Source organism: Chlorocebus sabaeus, chromosome 12 (genome assembly GCF_047675955.1).
Source record: "Chlorocebus sabaeus isolate Y175 chromosome 12, mChlSab1.0.hap1, whole genome shotgun sequence".
Classification (NCBI taxonomy): domain Eukaryota; kingdom Metazoa; phylum Chordata; class Mammalia; order Primates; family Cercopithecidae; genus Chlorocebus; species Chlorocebus sabaeus.
Window position 1 is genome coordinate 50782681 of NC_132915.1, and position 25516 is coordinate 50808196.

Below are 25516 nucleotides of genomic sequence, written 5' to 3' on the forward strand. Positions count from 1 at the left end.
ACAGGACTTCCAATACTATGTTGAATAGGAGGTGTGAGAGAGGGCATCCTTGTCTTGTGTCTGTTTTCAAGAAAGATGCTTCCAGCTTTTGCCCATTTAGTATGATGTTGGCTGTGGGTTTGCTATAGATGGCTCCCATTATTTTGAGGTGTGTTCCTTCAATACCTAGTTTATTGAGATATTTTAACATGAAGGGGTTTTGAATTTTATCAAAAGCCTTTTCTGTATCTATTGAGATAATCATATGGTTTTTGTCTTTTGTTCCGCTTATGTGATGAATCACATTTACTGATTTGGGTTTGTTGAACCAACTTGTATACCAGGGATAAAGCCTACTTGACTGTGGTGGATAAGCTTTTTGATGTGCTGCTAGATTTGGTTTACCAGTATTTTGTTGAGGATTTTTGCATTGCTATTCATCAAGGATATTGGCTTGAAGTTTTTTTGTTGTTGTTGTCATGTCTCTGCCAGGTTTTGTTATCAGAATGATGCTGGCCTCATAGGATGAGTTAGGGAGGAGTCCCTCCTCAATTTTTGGAATAGTTTCCATAGGAATGGTACTAGCTCTTCTTTGTACATATGGTAGAATTTGGCTCTAGTTCTGTTTGGTTGGTAGGCTACTTACTACTGATTCAATTTTGGAGTTCATTATTGTTCTGTTCTGGGATTCAATTTCTTCTTGGCTCAATATTGGGAGGATGTATGTCTCCAGGAATTTATCCATTTCTTTGAGATTTTCTAGTTTACGTGCATGGAAGTGTTCATAATCTTCTCTGATGGCTATCTGTATTTCTATAGGGTCAGCAGTAATATCCTCTTTGTCATTTCTGTTTATTTGGATCTTCTAGTTTTTCTTCTTTATTAGTCTAACTACGAATCTACCTATTTTAGTAATTTTTTTTTCAAAAACCTACTCCTAAATTCATTGATCTTTTGAATGTTTTTTCATGTCTCAATCTCAGTTCAGCTCTGATTTTCAGTATTTCTTGTCATTTGCTAACTTTGGGGTTTGTGTGCTATTGGTTCTCTAGTCCTTTTGGTTGTGATGTCAGGTTGTTAAACTGAGGTACTTCTAACTTTTGATGTGAGCATTTAGTGCTATAAATTGCCTGCTTAACACTGCCTTAGCTGTGTCCCAGAGATTCTGGTATGTTGCTTCTTTTTTTTTTTTTCTCACATGCTCAGCTCTCCAAGGTTGGCTTCCCCACTGCACACTCGAGTGGTATGCTGCATCTTTGTTCTCAATAGTTTCAAAGAACTTGGTTTCTGCCTTAATTTTACTATTTACCCAAAAGTCATTCAGGAGTAGGTTATTCTATTTCCATTTAAATATACAGTTTTAAGTGGATTTCTTAGTCTTGTTTTCTAATTTGATTGTGGTGTGGTCTGAGAGGGTGGTTATTATAATGAGCCTAGTACTCATTATACAGCATTTGCTGAGGAATGTTTTGTGTCCAATTATGTCATTGATTTTAGAGTATGTACCATGTGGCAGTGAGAAGAATATATATCTGTTGCTTTTGGATGGAGACGTCTATCAGGTACATTTGGTCCAGTGCTGAGTTCAGGTCCTGAATATCCTTGTTAATTTTCTGCCTTGATGATCTAATACTGTCAGTGTGGTGCTGAAGTCTCTCACTATTATTATGTGGTTATCTAAGCCTCATAGATCTCTAAAAACTTGCTTTATGAATCTGGATGCTCTTCTGTTGGGCGCATATATATTTAGATTAGTTAGGTCTCCTTGTTGAATTGAAGCCTTTACCATTATGTGATATCTTTTTTTAACCTTTGTTGGTTTAAAGTGTGTTTTGTCTGAAATTTGGATTTTTCTGTTTTCTGTCTGCTTGGTAGATTTTTCTCTGGCCCTTTATTTTGGGCCTATGGGTCTCACTGCGTGTGAGATGGGTCTCTTGAAGACACCATACCAATGAGTCTTGGTTCCTACTCCAATTTACCACTATGTACCTCTTGATTGGGGCATTTTACCCATTTTTTAAAATCTTTTTTGTGTTAAATATTTATTATAATTCCTTTTATTTTTTATTTTATTTATTTATTTATTTTTTTTTTTTGAGGCGGAGTTTCACTCTGTCGCCCAGGCTGGAGTGCAGTGGCCCGATCTCAGCTCACTGCAAGCTCCGCCTCCCGGGTTCACGCCATTCTCCTGCCTCAGCCTCCCGAGTAGCTGGGACTACAGGCGCCCGCCACCTCGCCCGGCTAGATTTTTGTATTTTTTAGTAGAGACGGGGTTTCACCGGGTTAGCCAGGATGGTCTTGATCTCCTGACCTCGTGATCCGCCCGTCTCGGCCTCCCAATTCCTTTTATTTTTTACTTTTAAGTTCAGAAGTACACGTTGTTTGTTACACAGGTAAACCTGTATCACGGGGGTTTGTTGTACAGATTATTTCATCACACTGGTATTAAGCCTAGTATTCATTAGTTATTTTTCCTGATCCTCTATTTCCTCATACCCTCCATTCTCCAATAGTTCCAAGTGTGGCTTGTTCCCCACTATGTGTCCATGTGTTCTCATCATTTAGTGCCAACTTATAAGTGAGAATATGCAGTATTTGGTTTTCTGTTTCTGTGTTAGTTTGCTAAAGATAATGGCCTCCAGCTCCATCCATATCTTTGCATCATTGATCGACATTTACATTGATTCCATGTCTTTGCTATTGTGAATAGTGCTGCAATGAACATACATATGCATATGTCTTTATGACAGAATTATTTATATTCCTTCAGGTATATACCTGGTAATAGGATTGCTGGGTGGAATGGTATTTGGTTTTAGGTCTTTGAGGAATCGCCACACTGTCTTCCACAATGGTTGAACTAATTTATACACCCATCAACAGTGTATAAGCATTCCTTTGTCTCCACAACCTCGCCAGCATCTGTTATTTTTTGACCTTTTAATAATAGCCATTCTAATTGAGAATTGTATCTGACTGTGGTTTTGATTTGCATTTTTCTAATGATCAATGATGTTCAGCTTTTTTCATGATTGTGGGCTGCCTGTATGTCTTGTTTGGAAAAGTGTTTGTTCATGTTCTTTGACACTTTTTAATGGGGTTGTTTTTTTTTTTTTTTCTTGCAAATTTGTTTAAGTTCCTTATAGATGCTGGACATTAGACCTTTGTCAAATGCATAGTTTACAGAAATTTTCTCCCATTCTGTAGCTTGTCTGTTTACTCTGTTGATAGTTTCTCGTGCTGTGCAGAAGCTCTTTCATTTTATTAGATCCCATTTCTCAATTTTTTATTTTGTTGCAATTGCTTTTGGCATGAAATCTTTGCCCATGCCACTGTCCTGAATGGTACTGCCTAGGTTGTCTTCCAGGGTTTTTATAGTTTTTGATTTTACATTTAATCCACCTTAACTTTTCTGTATGGTATAAGGAAAGGATCCAGTTTTAATCATCTGCATATGCATTTAGCCCATTTACATTCAAGGTTAGTATTTATATATGTGGGCTTGATCCTGTCATGATGTTGGCTGGTTATCATTCAGACTTGTGTGGTTGCTTTATCACTGGTCTGTGTACTTCCATGTGTTTTTGTAGCGGCTGTTAACAGTTTTTCCATATTTAGAGCCTCCTTGAGAAGTTCTTGTAAGGCAAGTCGGGTGGTTATGAATTCCAGCATTTGTTTGACTGGAAAGGATCTCATTTCTCCTTTGCTTATGAAGATTAGTTCGAAAATATATGAATTCTGGGTTAGAAGTTTTTTAGGAACGTTGAATATTGGCCCCCAATCTCTTTTGGCTTGTAGGGTTTCTGCTGAGAGGTCTGCTCTTAGTCTGATAGGCTTCCCTATGTAGGTGACCTGACCTTTCTCTCTAGCTGCCTTTAACGTTTGTTCTTTCATTTTGACCTTGGAGAATCTGATGATTATGTGTCTTGGGGATGACCTTCTTGTGAAGTATCTTACTAGGGTTCTCTGCATTTCCTGAATTTGAATGTTGGTTTCTCTAGCTAGGTTGGAAGTGTTTCCATGGATGATATCCTGAAACATGTTTTACAAGTTCACTTATACTCTCCCCATCTCTTTCAGGGACATCACTGGGTCACAGATTTGGTTTCTTTACAGAACTCAGTATTTTTCAGAGGTTTTGTTCATTTGTTTCCATTCTTTTATCTCTATTCTTGTCTGACTGTTTTATTTCAGAAAGCCAGTCTTCAAGCTCTGAGATTCTTTCCTCTGCTTGTTCTGCTCTGCTATTAATACTTGTGATTGCACTACGAAATTCTTGTAGTGTGTTTTTCAGCTCTGTCAGGCTGGTTATGTTCTTTTCTACACGGGTCATTGTGTCTGTCAGCTCCTGCATTGTTTAATTGTGATTCTTAGCTTCCTTGGATTGGGTTTCAGTGTGCCCTGAAGGCCAATGATCATTGTTCCTATCCATATTTCGAATTTTATTTCTGTCATTTCAGCTATCTCAGCCCAGTTCAGAACACCTGCAGTTGTTTATAGGAAAGAAGGTACTCTGGCTTTTGAGTTGTCAGAGTTTTTGTGCTGGTTCGTTCTCATTTTTATGAGCTGGTGTTTCTTCAGTCTTTGAAGTTGCTGACTGTTGGATGTTTTTATTTTCCTTTTATCTTATTTGATGACCTTGAGAGTTTGTGGTAAAAGGTGGATTTAGCCTACTGGTTTGTTTCTGGAAGGTTTTAGGGGGCCAACACTCAGCTCCCAACCTCAGGACTGTGTGTTCATAGTGCAGTGGCAGCAGCATTCTTCCTCATTTGCATATGCCAGCAGCAGTGACAGTGCAGCAGGGTACATACTCATCAGCTGTGACAGGGTACCAGTGGGTTCCTGGGTGCCTGCCTCCATGCAGGTGTTCACCACAGTGGTAGAGACAGCAGGGCTCCAGAGGTTGGGGGACCCCTGCTGGTGATTCTAACACATGATTGTGCTGTCTTGGGGATGCATGGGAGCAGGGTGCTGGTGGGTGCAGGTCTGTATGCATTCTCTGTGAACTGCATGAAGCGGTGGTTGCTCAGGGCAGGGGAGGTTTGCTGTTCTCTGTGCCTAGTTTCACTTCTGTGGCAGTGTTGGTGCAAGGGTGTGGTGCTAGTGGGAGTGGGGCTGATTTTCCATGGGTCCTCCAAGACTCTGACTGCAATGGTGGTCTGGCAGGGGAAGAAAGAGCAAGTGCACACCCACCACAGCAGTGGCAGAGGAGGGTGCATGCACACAGGAACACTGACAGAACAAAGGCAGCAAAACCTGCTCCCACACACACGTGCTGGCAAAGCAATGTGGGGTGTTGCTGTGGGTCCTGGGGAAATGGCTGTGCAGGGAGGGAATGGGTGGGCTGGCGTGTGGTTGTGGGGGCTGCTCTGCTGGAGCTCTCCACTGGTCATGCAGGGTCCACCAGTGCAGAAGCTATGATGTTGGCCCCCAGGGGACCTGAGGCTGCCCTGCAACTAGGTATGGCCAGGCTGGGGTCCAGGAGAGGCCAGCAGACCAAGTGGTGCTCAGATCAGACTGGCGCCATCTGGTGGGCACGACCACCCTGCAGAGTTCAGGTCCAACAGTTCCCCTAGGGCTAAGGTGTCCCATGGAAGCAAGTCAAGCTTAGGGAGATGGGCTTCCCTGGCAGTGCTCTGCTACAGACAGTCCCACACCAAGAGCTCTGGGCTCCACTTCAGCTGGCATGATGCCCCTACCACTTCTCTAAGCAGCCAAAGGCCCATGGTGAAAGTGGCTTGATCCTTGCCAATTCAAATCACCCGTTCCCCTGGAGTCTTTAAGGGCCAGGAATGAGTCCCAGTGCATGGTAATCCTGTGCAGAATTCCAAGCTTCCTCGCACTTCAGCCCAGCTTCTGTGTCTTCCTTCCATCTACTCTAGGTGCCTTCCCTCTGAAGGTCTGTGAGGAGTGTGTGCCAGTGTCTTGGTCCATCGGTGGTAGCTGTTCTTCCTGGGTGCATTTGGTTGGCCATCTTGCCCTCTCTCTGCAATTTCTTAACTAAAACAGCATCAATCAACTCTCCTTTAAAGAAAGCTTTCTCTATAGCATGGGATGCTATTTAGCATTCTGCCCACAGTAAGATTTCCTTTAAAACTGGAGTCAATCTTCTCAAACACTGCAACTGCTTTATCAACTAAGTTTATGGAATATTCTAAATCCTTTGATGTCATTCCAACAATATTCACGGCATCTTCACCAGGAGTTATTCCACCTCAAGAAACCACTTTCTTGGTCACCTATAAGAATTAACTCCTTATATATTCAAGTTTTATTATATTATACGACTGCAGTAATTCAGTCACATCTTCAGGCTCCACTTCTAATTCAAATTTTCTTGCTGTTCACACCACATCTGCAGTTACTTCTTCCACTGAAGTCTTGAACCACTCAAAGTCATCCACAAGGGCTGGAATAAACTTTTTCCCAACTCCTGTTAATGTTGATATTTTGACCCTCCCCCATGAATCATAAATGTTCTTAACGACATCTAGAGTAAGTCCTTTCCAGAAGACTTTCTATTTATGCAACCCCGATCCACCAGGGAGGGAACTATCTACAGCATCTATAGCCTTATAAAATGTAGTTCTTAAATAGTAACACTTGAAAGTCAAAATTAAACACTGATCCATGGGCTACAGCAAGAGTGTTGTGTTGGCAGCAAGGCAAACAACATTCATCTCCTAAAATATCTCCATCAGAGCTCTTGGGTGATCAGGTACATTATCAATGAGCAACAGTATTTTAAAAGAAATCTTTTTTTTTCTGAGCAGCTGGTCTCAACAATGGGCTTAAAATACTCAGTAAATGATGCTGTGAACAGATGTGCTGTCAGCCAGGCACATTGTTGTTCCATTGATAGAGCATAGGCAGAGTCAACTTAGCATAATATTTAAGGGCCCTAGGATTTCTAGAATGGTAAATGAGCACTGGTTTCAACTTATAGTTACCAGCTGTATTAGCCCCTAATGAAAGAATCACCTTGTCCTTTGAAACTTTGAAACCAGGTATTGACTTCTCCTCTCTAGCTATGAAAGTCCTAGATGGCATCCTTTTCCAATAGAAGGCTGTTTTGTCTACATTGAAAATCTGCTGTTTAGTGCAGCCACCTTCATAAATTATCTTAGCTATATCTTCTAGATAACTTACTGCAGCTTCTATGCAAGCATGTGCTGCTCCACCATGCAGTTTTACATTAGTCTCCTTCTCATGAAGCAACCTCTGCTAGCTTCAAACTTTTCTCCTGCAGCTTCCTTACCTCTAAGACTTGATAGAATCTCTCTCAAGAAGAGAGTTAGGGCCTTGATAGAATCTCTCAAGAAGAGAGTTAGAGCCTTGTTCTGGATTAGGCTTTGGCTTAAGGGGATGTTATGGCTGGTCTGATCTTCCATCCAGACCCCTAAAACTTTCTACCTATCAGCAATAAAGCTGTTTCGCTTTCTTATCATTTGTTTGTACACCGGAGTAGCAATTTTAATTTACTTCAAGAACTTTTCCTTTATATTAAAAACTTGATGATTTGGTACAAGAGGCCCAGCTTTCAATCTATCTTAGTGTTAGAGATGCTTTCCTCACTAAGCTTAATCATTTCTACTTTTTGATTTAAAGTGACAGATGTGTGACTTTTTCTTCTACTTGAACACTTAAGAGGCCATTGTAGGGCTAGTAATTGGCCCAGTTTCAATATCTTTGTGTGTCAAAGAAGAGGGAGGCCTGAACAGAGGAAGAAGACGGGGAAACAGGGGGTTAGTGGTGTAGTGAGAACATACACATTTGTCAATTAAGTCCCCTGTCTTATATTGGTGTAGTTCATGGCATCTAAAACAACTGCAATAGTAACATCAAAGATTACAGATCACCATAACAGATATAGTAATAATAATAAAGTATGAAATACCATGAGAATTAACAAAATGCGACAGAGATACCCAGTGAGCACATGCTGTTGGGAAAATGATTCTGATAAACTTACTGGATGCAAGGTTGCCACAAACTTGCAATTTGTAAAAAGCACAATCTGTGAAGTGCAACAAAGTGAAGCACAATAACACAAGGTGTACCTGTACATTTATTCACAGCTAAGCATATTTTCAAGGAAGGTGATGGTCAGCACTCACTAGAAAAGCTGTGCTAATACAGCTCTCTTGCTATGCAAACCATTGTGGCAGGGTATACTAAATTCTACCCAGGCAGCAGAACCTTCTGTAGAGACTATGGGAGGATGTGAAACAGAAAAGAAAGCAAGCAAAAAATCTCAAGTGGTGAATACACAAAAATATTAAGGTAGCATAAATCAAAAATGAGAAACCAAGTGGAGACTAGGGGCCCTGTGGAAATAAAGTCATAATGGCAAATTCTTCTATGTCTAAACCTTTGTGGACTTCTGGATAGGATTATTTCTAATAGCAATACTTTGTGTTCTCATTCCTTTCTTCTTTTCATCCACTCAAAAACAGTACATCAAATTATTAAGCAAAGAATAAAGTTAAAAATATGTTGTTTTTTAAAATCTAATAAACAAGCTATTTGACAATTCAGGAACATGAAGTTGACCATTATCAACATAATTATGTTAACCTTGTACCAACTGAATCTCCTCCTTCATCCCTTATTTCTCTCTTCATAGAGATCAGAGCTTTCCCTAGTATTTTTTTAGTGTGTGGCCTACATCTGAGTTTCTCAATTTGTTTTGGTGGAGGGAATCAAAAAGTGAGTGTCTACATCCAATAAAATCTACCACTGAGATCTTGAATATGATATAAAATTGAGAGGAATAAAAGAGTGGAGGTGGTTTTGTGGCTGCCTTGGAGAGGTTCAATTAATATCTTAGCAGAGATTCCCAGCTATCCTGGATCTTTTCACTACCCTGGGCATCTTGGTAAAATGCTATACAGGTGATTCCCCTTAGAGGCTGGACTGGAGAGGGGATTTAAGCCAACTGGGAGTCAACTATGAACCTTAGATTGGAGAATAAAGTCAAACAGCTATAAATATATAAGGTCTCTACCCCAGATGAACCAAAATCATCCCCCCTCTCATAAGTGTCTTCATAATAATTCTGTGATGTGGTGGTTTAGAGTACAGGCTGAATGACAGAAGATATATTCTCATCTAAGCCCTTATACATACTTGCACAATGTATAATAACCAAATTACTTAATTTACCTGAGTCTTGTTTTTCTATCTACCAAATGGGGAAAATACTACCTATGTAATAGGGTTGTGAGAATAAAATGACGTAAGAATTAAACAAAATAATGTACGTACAAGTTTGCTACAGCAGCTAGCATCTAGCAGATCTTCAATACAACCTAAAATGCAAACTATTTTATCCTTTTCCATTCTTTTGAATGATAAAAGTCATCAAATAAATGATAATGATGATAAATATGATCATTTTGGACTGGATGTGTATGTCTCCCCAAAATCCACATTTTGAAGCCCTAACCCCAAGTATAACTGTATTTAAAGATGGGGCGTCTAAGGAAGTGATTAGGGTTAAATAAGCTCATAAGGGCGGGACCCTGGCTCTAATAAGATTGGCAACCTTATAAGAAGAAACACCAGAGAGCTTCTGCTCTCTCTCCTTCGACATGCACACACTGAGGATAGGCAATGTGAGGACATAGTAAGAAAGTGGTCATCTGCAAGCCAGGACAGGAGAAACCAAATCAGCTGGCACTCTGTTTTAGGTTCCATGGGGAAATAAATTAATGTTGCTTAAGCCACCTTTGGAACCATGAGAAAATAAATTAACGTTGCTTAAGCCACCCAGTTTATACTATTTTGTGACAGCATTCCAAACATACAAACATAATGATGATGATGATAAATGCCTTATTCCAACAAAGGAATAGACTAGATAAGGAACAATAAATTATATTTACTGGAAGTTGTTTGTTTGTTTGTTTGTTTGTTCCTCAATTTTCCCTTGCAGGTCATTTTGGTGTTACTGATGAAGGCATATGGGCAAACTGGGCCCAATCACTGTACATTTTTGCAGAGGCTATTGTTCTAATTAAAATCTAATGCCCTGAGCCACTAATGATGACAGGACAGTTTTCAGATCCAAGACTACTAAGGCTCCAAGAAGAGCTAGATATTAGAGGAGGTTTCAGGAAGAAATATGGTCTGACCACATCAAGGAGATGAGGCAAAGGCAGAGTGCACAGGTTACAAGTAATCTAAGGTTGGGAGTAGAGGGATGGACAGTCTGGAGGAGAAAACAAAAGTTACAACAACAACGGTGACAGCTGTCAGTGTTTCTGCTCTATGCAGGCATTACTGAACTATTTCCAATCCTCCCTGAAGCATTGCAAGGTAAGCATCATCATTCTCATGTTATTCTCTTTATATAGAATGTACAGAATTGATACTTCATAACCCAAATCTGATACAGATTCTGATTCATAACCCAAATCTGATTCATGAAAGGGAATTCTCTTGTTTAAAAACAAAATAATACCAAGATTTTTCATTTGTACCTGCTCCAGTTGTGCTCCCCCTTCACTAAACATATCTCCAAAGTCCTACCTAGAGATAAAATATCAATACATGTTAAACAAGAATTAAAGTAAAAGTGTGCATTTTTAGATATTTCCTTTAAACAGCTAACCTGCTCTGGAAACACCTCTTAAAGTTTATACATCATTTCCCTAAAAAACACCCATAAGCAGCTCAAACAACTCAAGAAACAGGAGAGAGGAAACAAGAAGACTGAAATAAGACGTGAAAACCTAAAAGCCCCAAGCCCAACTTCAGAGAAGAGAAGCAAAGTCCAAACAACAATGTGAATTGGCAGGGTGTTGATGGGGCTGCCCTCTGGGCCACAGTAGCAATCTCATACTCAAATTGTCATCACTAGCCTTTTATGTTAATCCTTCTACCAGCATTTGGTAATCTGATATAACCACAAGGACAAAGTGCTTATTCCCCTATATGGTAAGGAAGTCCCTGCCCTTTGGAATTTTGTCTGCCATAGAACTGAACATATTATCACAAATCTGTTTTTCTTACAGTGAGGAGCCATTTATATATTCTTAATTAGTTTCTGCCTGTATTGAGAGGAATTATCTTTTACCAAGAAGCCAAAAATAAAAACTATTTCATTTTCTCATGACAGACATTAACACATGGCATTCTAAGACAAATAAACATGTTACACTTTTACAACATAAATAGAGAAAAAATACTTTCCTAATTAATTTATAATTAGTTTTCTGGAGCTATAACTTGTATTGGACTTTGAGCAAGAAAAAAAATCCTTAAAAAGTAACAGAAAAGTTCAACTTTGGTTCTATCAGGTTTGATATCCAGAAGAAAATGCAAACTTCCCTTGACTACACTGCAAAACATCTACTACTCTAAGGACAATGGCTGTTTAAAGGCCTGAAATAAAGAATCAGAGTGGGCCATACTGAAGAAGCTAATGGACAGTACAGCACTTCTCAAACACAATGGGATGGTTAACATAAAATTAAGCATGCACAGATTTCATAATGCTGGTAAAAAGAAAATGTAACCAAAAAAATAGAACTTACTGTTCATTCATTTAAAACATTAAGTAACAAATTATAGAAATGTCTTCATCTAATAGTTTCATATTTAAACCTTCACAATATTTATTTATAAGGGAAAAAATTATATTTTTAGAAATACTACTCTCTTTAAATGATGCCCAGAAATCCTACTAAAAATTTACTCTGTAACTTAAGATAATTCTACTGAGTCATTTTAGAAATATTAAAAATATGACCACCCCTAGTTAAAATGTATATTTTCCCCAAAAAAACTTCAGTTTTAAGAACTATATTTATTTTTGTACAAGCAATACACACACATACACACTAACCACTTAAAGTGTATGATGAGATATCAATGGATGAATCTGGAGAAATAGGACTCTTTATCTCCAATCACATATTGTAAGCACGGATATTGGCCTCTCACTAGAGTTTTATTACTCAGATTATTTCTGATACATGAAACGTCTTAAAAACAACATAATTGGGATCATTTTAGTCCCAATTTCCATGTCATAAAATCAGACTCCAATCCTTCTTCAATACAAGAAGCTTACTTTTTGTTTACCCCCAAATTCACGGTCAGTGACCACAGGGATGAGATGGAATTGCTGAGAGCACAAGCTGCTGCCTGGGGTTGGAAGTAAGCAAGCTTTTCTTCTTTCTGGGAATACTAATGCTTGCTAGAACTCTGCCAAAACAGGGGTTCTCAGCCCTTGCTGCTCCCTAGAACCCTTTCAGCTTTTAAAACCTACTGATGCTTGAACCCCGACGCCACAGTTTAACAAATCAGAATCTCTAGAAATAGGGCCTGAGCACTGGTATGTTTATAAAAGCTTCCCACAGAATTCTAATGTGCTGCTGGGGAAGAGACCACACATATATAAGGCTTTGAGATGGGTTGATGTTACATATAGTCAGCTTATTATTGTTAACAAGGTGGTGAACCAACAGTGTTGAGTGGAAGAAAAATGAGGGGAAGCTTCCATGATGAATTGATAACTACTGGAGAAGGCTCTATCTATAGAAACAAGAAGACAGAGTCAATAGTCAGGAGACTGTAAGTCCTGGGGATGACTTCATCACCAGCAAGCTGTATGAGCTCAGGCAAATCATCTAAGTCCCCGGGGTACAGAACTGAAGAAGGGAGGGTGGAGGGCTCACCACTCACAAGCAAGGCAGCTGTACCTGTATGTGTTTTGTATGTTAGCCTTTTGCATGAAACTTCATTTCATGAAAGAATTCTGTGGCCAAAACCAGTTTGAATACAGCTGATTTAGATGTTCTTTAAGTTCTCTTCTGAGATAATTTTACAACATCCCATAAATATCAGGAACTGGCCCACCAGGCCTACATAGAAAAGAAGTTAAGATAATCACAATGATGCTTGCTCTTCGCAGTTACTCTTCCCACTGCTTTATTTTATGGGCAGTAGGCTTTTATCCAAGGTGCGCCTACAAATGCAGTGGCTCTTACCTCTCCTTGTATCTGTCAGGTACTCAATAACCCCTGTGATTTTTCCCTCCTAACACTGCACCTGATTACACCCCCTTACAGGTCAATTCTGATTATCTGTAAAGTAAATATCAACTTACATTGAGATTATAGAGTATGTTTGAAGCTCTAAAACATTTTTCTGGAGACAAATTTTCACTATGGAATAAAGAGGATAAATGTTTGCCAGCTCTCTGTTGAGTTTACTCATCCAAATGAACCCTCCACCATAGGAGGCTGACTTGCAGGGGACGACAGAAACAGATTCCGCAGTCCTCTGACTTCCCTTCAGGGCCAGCAAGGAGGAGCCCTGATAGGAAACGAGATGGCAGGAAAGGAGGGAAGTCGGGATATTCATTTTCTGGGCTTACTCCTGGTGGGGCTGCCACAGATTGACTGTGACCTTCAACCGGAATTCTCCATTCTTCTCAAAGTGGCTGTCTCCTTGCAGGCTGCAGTAACCACTCCCCCATCACATTTATGCCAACTGGTGAAAACCATCTTGGCTTTCATCAGGGTTGCTCACACTCTACTCTTTCCTTTTAAATAGTTCCTTTATTGAACCTTCCATGAATTATCCTAATTTGAATGAGCCATTTTCTGATAGACTCCTGACACATATTTGTTAATCAAGGATTTTTACTTCTAAGTATTTAAAGAAATAGCAAGATGCATGCAAAATTTCAGGGGTGTTAACAATTTTGGACAGATATATCACAATCAGGACTAACAGGAAAGGATGCCACCTATACCACCTGCTACATGCCCTTAGCTTACTGGATCATCAGCAGTCCAGGAGAAGGAGATGGGGAAACACAGGATATGACTGTTTTCCCATCAATATGGAAATATTTCAGTATTTTAACAACCAGTGCGGCTAAACTGGCTGATAGTCAATCCTACAAATAATCCTTATGCAGAATGACTTATAACAACAAACAAAACTGCAAAAATATATTTTCAATAATAAATTATTTATTATAAACCATAAAGGTTCATATCATAGAATGCAATGAAGCATAAAAAATGTCTTGGACAAATATCTACTGATTTGTGAAGAAACAAACTACTTGGCAAAAAGCAGAACAGTTACAAAATATCATAGGCTGTACAATCTCAGTTTTATTTAAATATGTAGGTATGCATATATTTACATCTTTAATAGACTAAGGAACCATATCAAAGTGCTAACACTAATGTTTATGAGTAGTGGAATAATAATTTTAATTTTCTTCTTTACAAATGTATGTTTTCCAAAATTTCTGCCATTAAATTGATATATTTTATAGCAAAGATAACATTATTTTTTAAAAATGGAGCACAGTAAAAAAAAAAAAAAGCTGTTACATTTTAAACTGAATCTTAAAGATCTTTCCATTATTGTGGTAAAGCATTTTCATTTCATCAGAACAAAGATTTACTACTTAACCTTGATATCTCAGGGAATAGAGAACAGAGATGAACTTGATGCAGTTAGGCATCACTGACCCAACAACCAAGTGGAGATGGTTGTCAGATAAAAAAAAAAAATGTATCACTATGATACAAACAAAACTAGAAATATCTAAAAATACAAAAATACAAGGAAAGGACATAATTTTTTTTTCTGGAAGGAGGTCATGGAAAGCTTCACAGAGGAAGTGATGACTGAGCAGGATTCTGAAGGCTAAACAGGAGTTCAAAAACCAGATATGGCAGGATGAAGCTTTTCTAGGAAAGAAACACCCCCATGCAAATGTTCTCAAGAATGAAACAGCCAGGAACTAAACAGAATTAGCTCTGCTTTCTTTCTCCTAAAATAGAAACTTGCAAGGATCTTGACTTTGACTGGAGGGAATAAGCATTTATGAAAAACATTCTATGTGACAAAAATTGAGCTAATGTTTTGTTTTTATTGTCTTTAATGGAGGAAATGAGAAAACTGAGGCTCTAAGAACTCTCTTAGACATTCCCGGAATTTACACCCTGATGGGTGGTTAGTTACTTTCTCTACACAGTGTTCTTATGTATATATGCTATATTTTTCTTTTTATCATATTCTATCAGTTGTTCTCATTACATAGAAAGGATTAAGATGAATTACTGGTGTTCAAGGTTTTGGATTTATCTACTAGCGCACTTCCTCATTGCTGCAGGAGTTAAATATTAACTCATGCTGATACCTGTCCAACATGTATGTACATGGGTAGGTGGGTGGGCGAGTGGGTTTAGGCGCAGGTGGAAATAGAATATTGCAAAAATACCAGCAGTTTGGTGAGCAATTAATTAGGAAATAATGTGTGCTATACTGGAATAATCACCTTAAAAGTAAAACCTTCAATGAAAGCAAACCTTTCAGAAGTTCAATATGGGAATTAAATTACTTTAAAATTATAGAATGTTCTAAACTTCTAATAAATACACGTATTTATTGTTTTGAAAATATTTTTCAATGGTAGGCATTTTCAATCATTTGTTTTTATTACAATGGGTTAATTCTGAGATTATTTTTTGTGCTTCTCAAGTTAAATATGAAAACCATAATTCTTTTTTTATCTTCTGGTTGGGTTTAATTATAACAATGCCCGTAATATGGTTTAGTTGTGTCCCCACCCAAATCTCATCTTGAATTCCCACATGTTATGGGAAGAAGCTGGTGGGAGGTAATTGAATCATGGGGGCAGGTCCCCTGTGCTGTTCCTGTGATTGTGAATAGGTCTCACGAGATCTCATGGTTTTAAGAAGGGGAGTTTCCCTGCACAAGCTCTCTTCTCTTGTCTGCCGCCATGTCAGACTTGCCTTTCACCTTCCGCAATGATTGAGGCTTTCCTAGCCATGTAATGAACTGTAAGTCCATTAAACCTCTTTCTTTTTTTATTATTATTTTTTTTCTGTTTGAGTTCTTCTAACAGAGTATTTCTTTTTATTTATTTTTATTATACTTTATATTCTAGGGTACATGTGCACAACGTGCAGGTTTGTTACATACGTATACATGTGCCATGTTGGTGTGCTGCACCCATTAACTCGTCATTTACATTAGGTAAATATCCTAATGCTACCCCTCCCCCAACCCCACAACAGGTCCCAGTGTGTGATGTTCCCCTTCCCGTGTCCAAGAGATCTCACTGTTCAATTCCCACCTATGAGTGAGAACATGCAGTATTTGGTTTTCTGTTCTTGCGATAGTTTGCTGAGAATGATGGTTTCCAGCTGCATCCACGTCCCTACAAACGACACAAACTCATCCTTTTTTATGGCTGCATAGTATTCCATGGTGTATATGTGCCACATTTTCTTAAACCAGTCTGTCACTGATGGACATCTGGGTTGGTTCCAAGTCTTTGCTATTGTGAATAGTGCCGCAATAAACATACGTGTGCATATCTTTATAGCAGCATGATTTATAATCCTTTGGGTATATACCCAGTAATGGGATGGCTGGGTCAAATGGTATTTCTAGTTCTAGATCCTTGAGGAATTGCCACACTGTCTTCCACAATGGTTGAACTAGTTTACACTCTCACCAACAGTGTAAAAGTGTTCCTATTTCTCCATATCCTCTCCAGCACCTGTTGTTTCCTGACTTTTTAATGGTTGCCATTCTAATTAAACCTCTTTCTTTCGTAAATTGTCCAGTCTCAGGTATGTCTTTATCAGTGGCATGAAAACAGACTTATACAATCAGTGAAGGCATAATTGGGAAGTTAAGTATCATGAACTTGGTAAGGTTATTCATCTTTCAATTATAAAGAATTCTTTATCACTGAACTCTAGATGAACTCACCTAGTGTTCCTTTTTTTTTTTTTTTTTCTGATAGCTTTTAGGGTACGAGTGGTTTTTGGTTACATGGATGAATTGTATAGTGGTGAGTGTGAGATTTTAGTGCACTGTCACCAGAGGAGTATACATTGTACCCAATATGTATTTTTTAAATCTCTCCCCCCGCCACTGCCTCCCACTCCCTCTTGAGCCTCCAAAGTCCATTATACCACTCTGTATGCCATTGTATACACATAGCTTAGTTCTCCCTTACAAGTGAGAATATACAATATTTGGTTTTCTATTTCTGAGTTATTTCACTTAGAATAATGGCCTCAAAATTCATCCACATGGCTGCAAAAGACATTATTTCATTATTTTTTATGGCTGAGTAGTATTCCAAGGTGTATATATATCACATTGAAAAATGTAATTCTTTAATAATATGTCTACGTGAGCCAAAATCTACAAATGGTTAATGCAGATATCAGGTCAAGTGTCACTCTACAGTCTCCTGAATAGTACAGAAATCAAATTTAAACCCAGTGCAATTTTTTCACCATTAAGGAATTTTATTTGGCCATGAATTTATTTGGCCAAGACACTAACCAGTTAGATCTCTGTTTTTGGAAGCCCAGGCATCCTAAAAGAATATTTTGATAATTCTACTATAGCTCAGTCTTATACCACTTGACTTCAATGGGTTATACACTATGAAAAAGCAAGCTGAGTTGAGTTCCTTTAAAGTCTTAAAAAGTAAATTAACACTCACCAAGCACTTTGAGGATAAAATAAAATGTCAAAAGTAATAATTATTCTTAAAATAAAAATAAAATCACAAGAAGCTGCCATTCTATAATTTTTTGTGATCTTTATTTTTTTTAATCTAATATCCCCCAAAGTCAGGAGGCAGTGCAGATGTACAAATGTTGTCTGTATTTTCTTTTAAGTAAATGCAAAGCCAAACAAACAAGCAAACAAAACACAAATGCACTTTTCACACCATGTTTTGCTCTCCACAACTTTCAGGCCCTAAGTACATCATGCATGTTTTAAATGCCTGAAAGAAGCACTGCATTTAAAAGCAGTGAGATAGAAACGGACTAGATAGGCTTGGAAGTCCCATCTCCAAATCTCAAGGCCCTGTGATAGTGACCACAATTCCAATAACTATAAAGGAGAGGAGAGGTGGACTATATCCTCTAAGCAGACTCTACTCAGCTTCAACACTATCTGTGCTACCCAAAATAACCAAGCGTTGGAAATCAGCTCTTTTATTCTATCATCAAAAAGCATGATTCAGATTGACAATGGAAATTTGATTAATTATATAATTAATTTATTAACAATTTTTAAAACTTTAAATAGTAGATCTCTCAAAAGACAAACTCCTGGTGGATCTAGCAGTGAGAACTTAATTCTAAGAATTTAAAAGAACCTAGTGATCTCCTTGCTGGAAATTACAACCCATGGTTAAGCCTGAGGTTAGATGCCCACCTATCCCCCACCCCCATTATTTGTGCATACTAATAAGTATTTGTACTGTGTGGCCTTTCCTTAAAGCACTTTTTGTTTGCTTGTTTGTTTTCACATTTTTAAGTGAGTACGTAGTATGTGTACTTGGGGGTTGGGGCACCTGAAGACCAAGTGAGAAGCATTGTTGAGACAACCTATCAGAAAATTCTTGCCTCTAGACAATCACTTAGGGGCTTGACTTCCGGAGAAAAATGGCATTCAGTTTGTCAAATCCTTGACAGACTTTTAATTTAGTAATTTTATTAGCATAATATGCCTACTAGCAAAAGAAGAAACTGAATTGTTTAAATTTTCCCTCACTCTGATAATGAAAGTCAGACATTTTTAAAAAATATTTTAAAGGATGAGCCAACAGCTTTAAAGTAAATTAAAACATTATTAATTTTTAGTAGGTCTATTTAAAGAATAATTTTGATTTTTGCATACTATTATTTATTTAGTCTTTTCTGTATCTTGCAGGGTATTCCTAAATTTATAATCTAGTGTCCAAAGATTTAATGAAAGCTCATTGCTTATAACAATCTGAGAAAAATAATATTAACAGTACAAAGGCAGAACACAGCTGGCTAAGTGAATGCAATTTTTAAAAGCATTTACTCTGTTAGGACTCATAATTGCAGTATTTTGTCAGTAAATCTGTAAGCATTTCATATCATATGTATTAAAAGATCATGCTTCTGAGTTAGTAACTCTTAAAAGGTAAAATTAAGTATTCATAAATTTCAATAATTTAAAACACTGCAGTCTGAAATTAATTGATAAAAGTATCCCCAAGTCCAGGAAGATAATAAAATTGCTATCTTCTGTGTTACTGAAATACCATTTGTGTTATTTCTCAATGAGTAACCCCTACAATTTTAACTGTGGTGATAAAGGGTTCTATAACATGCAAAGTGGCAACTTCAAAACCTTCCCCTAAAGTCAGTATTCTCAAGTATTTTAAACTCGTAACTAACCAAGCAGAAAACTTTCATATAAAAAGTCCAGCAAAGCTATGAGTGGTTAGACAGGTTAATACCAACCTACAGAGGAATGGAACAGAAAATACACATCAAAACCATCCAGGGATCAAGGGCAGCAAACTCTTGAAACGGTTAGAGAAATAATGGCGCAGCATATTTCTCTTAGGCAAGCAGGGTCATTTCTGAGTTGGTCCTTCTCAGTAAGCCAAATGAATGAACACTATTTTAAAGTGTCCATTAACTGAGGTGCATTTTTCCGGCTGTTTTTGTAAAGTGCATGCCATAACAGGTACATGTTTGGACAAAGATAACATCACTTTGTGTTCACATGCAAGTATGGCTTGTCACTTGGCACTTTGTGAATTACTTCTCAAAAAGAAGTCCTACTTTCAGCAATTCTTGAGGAAACAGACAAGGGATCTCCCTACAGCCACTGATTTTAGGAGGTTGGGATTAAAAGTGTCAGGAACAGAGCATCGATTTTTGCTCATGTTCTAACTGGAAGTATAGTTACCACTCAAGCCAACTGGAAGCTGAAAAGCCTTCAAGATAATACATTAGAAGATAAGTTAAGAGGGACACTGTAGATCACAATCCAATTGAAGAAAGAATAATTGAGTCATAGGATATGAAAATTTGGATGGAACCTTTATTAAACTAGACAGGATAGTCTAATAGCTTCATTTAACCAATTCGGAAAAGTATAAAAACAAGTCTTCAGTGAGACCTCTTACCTTACAAGAAATACAAAATCTGTAATAAAGATCAAGTAATAAAATAGGGCTTGCAGTTCCTAACCATTCACAGTGGACATGCTCCCAATACCTGCAATATACATACATTTTTACTTTCTATGTTTAATAGTGTTTCTACAAATTTTGCCATGTGTATATGATCATCTAGCCCTCCAGTAAAAAAGCATCACTGTAAAATGGTATGGTCTATATTGGAAAGCAAGTGTTACTCCAGTGCCTAAGTTTCTAAATACTTGAGTATTTTTGCCTCCCACCAGAACTGACTATAAATATAATTATTAACCATCCCAGACAAACTATAAAGACTCTAATAAAAGTAGACTCAAAGGATAAACATATTGCATATTGAAGAATGCCACTAGAATGAATATGCCATTCTATATTTTGGATTAATAGGGCTCAAACTATGAAATGTGTCATGTAATTTCAGAAAAAAAAAAACTAAACAGTTTGAATGTAGAGAGAAAGGTGTAGGAGTTCATATAGCCACTAGACTCACATTTTTTACATGAACCATTGTAGGATATGCATTTTACATCCTGACCTGGTACACAATACATACATAACTAAAACAAAATTTTTACAAAGCAAGACTTGTCGCTATGTGCAATGCACTATGATATTTCTCTATGTCTATTTAACTTCTTAAGTAATACTCATGGCGACCCACAAAACTGACTTCATGATACACTAATGAATCAGATCCACATTTTGAAAAACATTATACCAGAAGACTATCAAATCTTCTTGCCCATGGCATATTATTCATAAATCCCGGCATTCTTTCCAGCAAGTTCAGCCAAGCTTCAGAACCCATTTCAAACAAGCATTCCAAGCAGTGAGTATCAATTATAGTTGGGACACAGTCACCACCTAAGTTTTACGAGGACAGAGTGCAGGGATACAGTAGCTCTTTTTATTATTTTGCACTCTTTGTATCCCCAGTGATTGCAGAGCATCCAGAACAGAGTGGGCACTCAAATATCCACTAAGAGGTGAATCAGTAAACGGCCACTAAGAAGATCAGAAGGTAAGCTTCGGTTTCTGAAGGCACTCTGTAGCTCCTTGCACTCTGTCCTTTGACTACTTTGCTATCTTTAAATATAAAGCTTTCAAAATTCAATCACTTTGAGTACTGTATGTACCCTCCCTGCTCTCCAAATTCCACCTTTTAATAAGAGTTACCTGCACTAGGCTACTTGACGGTATCTCTGTTATTTTCAAAAACAATTAGTTTACACTTAAGGAATTACCAAAAAGGATTACAAATCATGATAGAGTCCCTTGATAACTGGAAGGAAGGACCTGCCAAAACCTGGACTGGATATTAGTGCATATATTTTCTTATTTCAACCCTTCAACAATATGATTAGTTTCATATCATCAACCCATTTTACTGGTGGGAAACCAAACACTTAGAGAAAAAGAAGTGAGGTCACACAATTAGTAAATGCTTGGCAGAGCCAGGATTTTAAACTCGGTATTTCATTGCTCTTTATTATACCTCAGCTGCTCTTAAAAATGGCATATTAAATTACAAAGAAACAATGACCAGAAGCCTCAAACCCATTTGAAGTGTGTGAATTTAACAAGTTATCATGCTGGAAAAACAAAACCCTATAACTTAGTAATAAACTTCATCACATAACTTTACTTTTTCTTTGCCAAATCTTTGTGAGTTATTCATTGCTGGGTATGTTTTTCTTGGCAGCTGTTAATCTTGGCTCTGACATAAGTTCTTACTGTAGAGTAATTCAGATACGTTAAGTCCTCTATTACACAGAGAAAAAACAGGACTCTCTCTCATGTGTATGCATGTGTGTGTGTGTGTGTGTGTGTGTTTATATTGGTCACGTCCAAGGGGAAATAAAAAATGGAAACAATATAAATTGGGGGTGTGTGCATCAGGCAGTTAAAAGACTTTGAAGGCAGAATCAACAGTTTTGGCCTTTTGGCTCTCAGCAGAAGTAGTGTAAGGAAATGAAGCAGAGAAGAACAGTATGGGTCAAGTTTAACTCACATCCACCCCCACGCAAGTGTACGCTGCTTGACGTAGTCACAAAACCTGCAATGTGTAATTTGCCCAATCACGACCATGAGTCACTGTAAAAGTTACTAAGGTTTTTCAAAAAAAGCATATTTTTGTTATAACTTTAGTTCTCAACCAGGAACAATTTAGGGAACATCTGGCAATGTCTAGAGACATTTTTGGCTGATACTACTGGGTAAAAGACAGAGATGCTGCTAAACATCCAACAAGGCACAGGACAGCCCCTCATAACAAGACATTAGATGGGCACAACGTCAATAGTACCAAGGTTGAGAAACCCTGGTTTACAGTGCAACAATATTTCTTGGAAAATACAACTACTATACTCCAGCTGACCCTCTCTGATCCTGTCTCCTCATCTGTAAAATAAAGATGATTATAGTGCCTCTTCATTGTGTTGTGAGGATTAAATGAGTCTGATTAATGTAAAGCATTTAAAACCATGCCTATGACATAAGTAGGTGCTAAATAAATGTCACTGTTATCATCATAAGCATCATCACCATCAAAGCTTACCACCACGCAGCATGACTCTTTATTAGGTGAATTCTTGGGATGAAAAAGGATTCTGTGTTAAAAATAAACTTGGAAAATGGTAAGTTAAAATTAGACAAATTTCTTTGTTGTGGAAATGCTTGGAATCTCTAATAAGCAAAAAATATAGGACATGCAGAATTTCACATTCATCTGACCAAAGAATCCTATGCAGAATCTTGCAGGACTGAACACACTTTTAGGGAAAGGCTGGTGTGGTGAAAGGGCGTATACTGAGAATCTATAAACAGGATTCAGCTCTTCAGTCTATCATTTATGTGCCATGAAGCTGGGTAAGTCCCTTGACTTTCCTTGGCCTCAGTGATCACCAACGGGGGAAAAAAAAAAAAATGGGGCCCTTCCAGATCAGAAAGTCTCAGCTTCTCTGATGCTCCTGGTTGTAGCATACCACTGCAGAACTCAAAGACTTGCACTGTCAGATGTCAAGGACACCAGGGTCAAGCAAAATAAAGAGCTATGACAATTCTCAGGATGATTATGCTCCCCAAATTCCTGTTACTAAGGAAGCTCAAATATCCAATGTGGGAAATCAAGATCAAAGTGGTATAAAAACTCGCCTTATCTGTTGTGTTTTTGAAAATGCAGTCTAACTTTTGAAACAGAAAGCAAAGCTAGCAAAGAACAATATGGCGCAATTTTTTAAAAATCTCAACTACTTAAAGTGTAGATGAGTATAATCTCCTCAGTTGTCTTTTAGGTGCTAAATGAAATCAGCAGAGAATATGGCAAGAAAGGATTGCTACCTCAAGGAACTAAAACTCTATTTGGGGAGAAAAATGCACATATATTAGGCATCCAGTGAGTGCTGACAGTTTAAACAAAGGCCACTGGGAGCAGAGTCATCTCAGTTATTGCCATTTTCGATAAGTCAAATGCACAACAGCAAAATACAAAATAAAATTTAAAAATTAAATATAAACATTTATCTTTTCGTTTGGGTTTCCAAATAAGTTTTTTATACTACCTTACTGTTCAGCCATCATTGACAGGTGCCAGGAAGGTATTGAAACTGTAGGGTATGTGTACTGTTTGTCATTCACTATGCCCTTCCTCCCTCTGAGTGCACTGGTAGAGTTTGGCCTGAATTCTCTATGCATGACAGAGATGTTCTTTTCTGGGATACAAAGTGAAATGAGTACGCCTCGTACTGTCCAGGGCACAATTTCTTCATATTATAACCTTAAGATATTTTAAATTGTATAACTGGAATCTTTTACTCTGGAAGAGTAGTCAGTGTACATATAGGTTACACTTTCTTTTAATACCATTAAAGTCCATACCCATTTCATGACTGCACGGCATCTGTAATCTTGGGGTCAGGGAAGGAGAAACCAAGGTGTACACCAAGACTCTTCTATCCTCAGCAACCCTCTTAACCAAGGTACTGCTTAGATTGAACAGGCCGTGGTAACTGATAAGCAATAGCTGCTCATTTCCTCATTGTTCACTCTCATACATGACTATGCATAAACTAGTGTCATTTTCTAGAATTCCACAGGTTCCACTAACTCTATTTCTGATGACAAACTCGTTCGTCTTTTTTTCTTTTGATGTCTTATGTTTCAGATGAATGTAGATCTATGTAATCCCTGTTTTTCATTTTCAGACACAAAACGAGACAATGGCTTTCTTTTTTCAAACTTCTTTGGAATATTCTTTTGTCCAGAATCTCTTTCAAAATGTTGAGGTTTGGTTGTCTTTGGCAGTGTCCCAGAATGTTGTTTAACATCATCCCGCTCTCAACTTCTCCCCACATGCACAAGCTTTGCTTTCCTAGAATATAACCACTCTGTTATGGTGAGCCTCAAAAGAAAAATTCTGATTTTAAAAATCTAAAGCTTTAATTACTTTTACTATTTAAAAGCCATTTTCCATTATAAAATTTCTGATATAAATTAGTCTAGTTTTGTCTTTAACCTTTTTGCTTTGACCTTTGAACTTATTCTGATATCAATGTTTTTGCTATTAAAGCTCCTTTTGTTTCTTTGCATTTTAATCATTGTTTTGTTTCATTTGCAAACTGACTCTGTTCACTGTTTAGTCCTCTGTTTTGGTTCTTTTATTGTGTCCCTATGCTGAATTTCAGACACTGCAAAATGTGAGCCCTGAAAAGGGCCTTTGCAATTTACCCTATTCAGGAGTGCAGGATCATTAACCACCACAAAATAAAAACTAGTTCCAACTTCCTCTGCCTTCTGGGATAGAGAGCAGTGGGGAAGCCCTGACAGGGAAGGTAGACCAGTGCCAAAGGGAAAGCATAGGTCCAGGTAGTGCATCACCTGGATATGGATGTGTGTGTGTGTGTGTGTGTGTGTGTGTGTGTGTGTGTGTATGGAATGGCAGTGTCCTCGCATGTGGAGTCATAAGTCCCCTAGAAGAGTTACAGTAACAGCAGTCCCGTGAAACTTAGCAAGGAGAACTTTAAGATTTTAAAAACTCTTAGGTAGCCCCGAAGTGGGTCCTCAGTTTACGTAGTGAGAGCCCAGACAACTCACCCAAAGCCACATGGGAGTAAACATTAGAGATTCAGCATGGGAACCCAGATCCCTCCCTCTAATAGTAGGACCAGCAAAGCACCATTTCCACCTTACTCTTTGGCTTTTACTTTTTCTCTTGTGAATTCAGTTCCATGAAATCTTGTTTCAGCACACGTCTTAATTATGGCTGGCTCTGACAGTTCTCTCTCAAGTCCACAACTTCAACTGACTTTATATCCACACACAAGATCTATATATCCACACCAAAGGTCAGGTGTGATAATAGTGAAGAGGGAATTATCATTTTTAATGGTAAGCTACCCATACTTGTTACTATACTTCACAAGTCATATTAGAATTTTCATAGGCAAAGACATATTATCCTTCTATTCCTTGTCTCATTCATTGTTTTAAGAAATGTTCAATGAACACCAGTTTTGGGTT

At 37.9% G+C, this 25516-nt stretch overlaps 1 protein-coding gene and 1 non-coding gene across 4 annotated transcripts in view; both read right to left on the reverse strand.

Annotated features, from left to right (window-relative positions):
* The window catches only part of IFNE (interferon epsilon), a 107983-nt gene that overhangs the window by 43794 nt on the left and 38673 nt on the right, over positions 1-25516 (reverse strand). The gene's annotated exons all lie outside the window — the stretch shown is intronic.
* On the reverse strand, positions 1175-1250 carry LOC140713127 (small nucleolar RNA SNORD55/SNORD39). Its single transcript, XR_012094965.1, has one exon. It is a non-coding gene; the product is annotated as a small nucleolar RNA SNORD55/SNORD39 (small nucleolar RNA).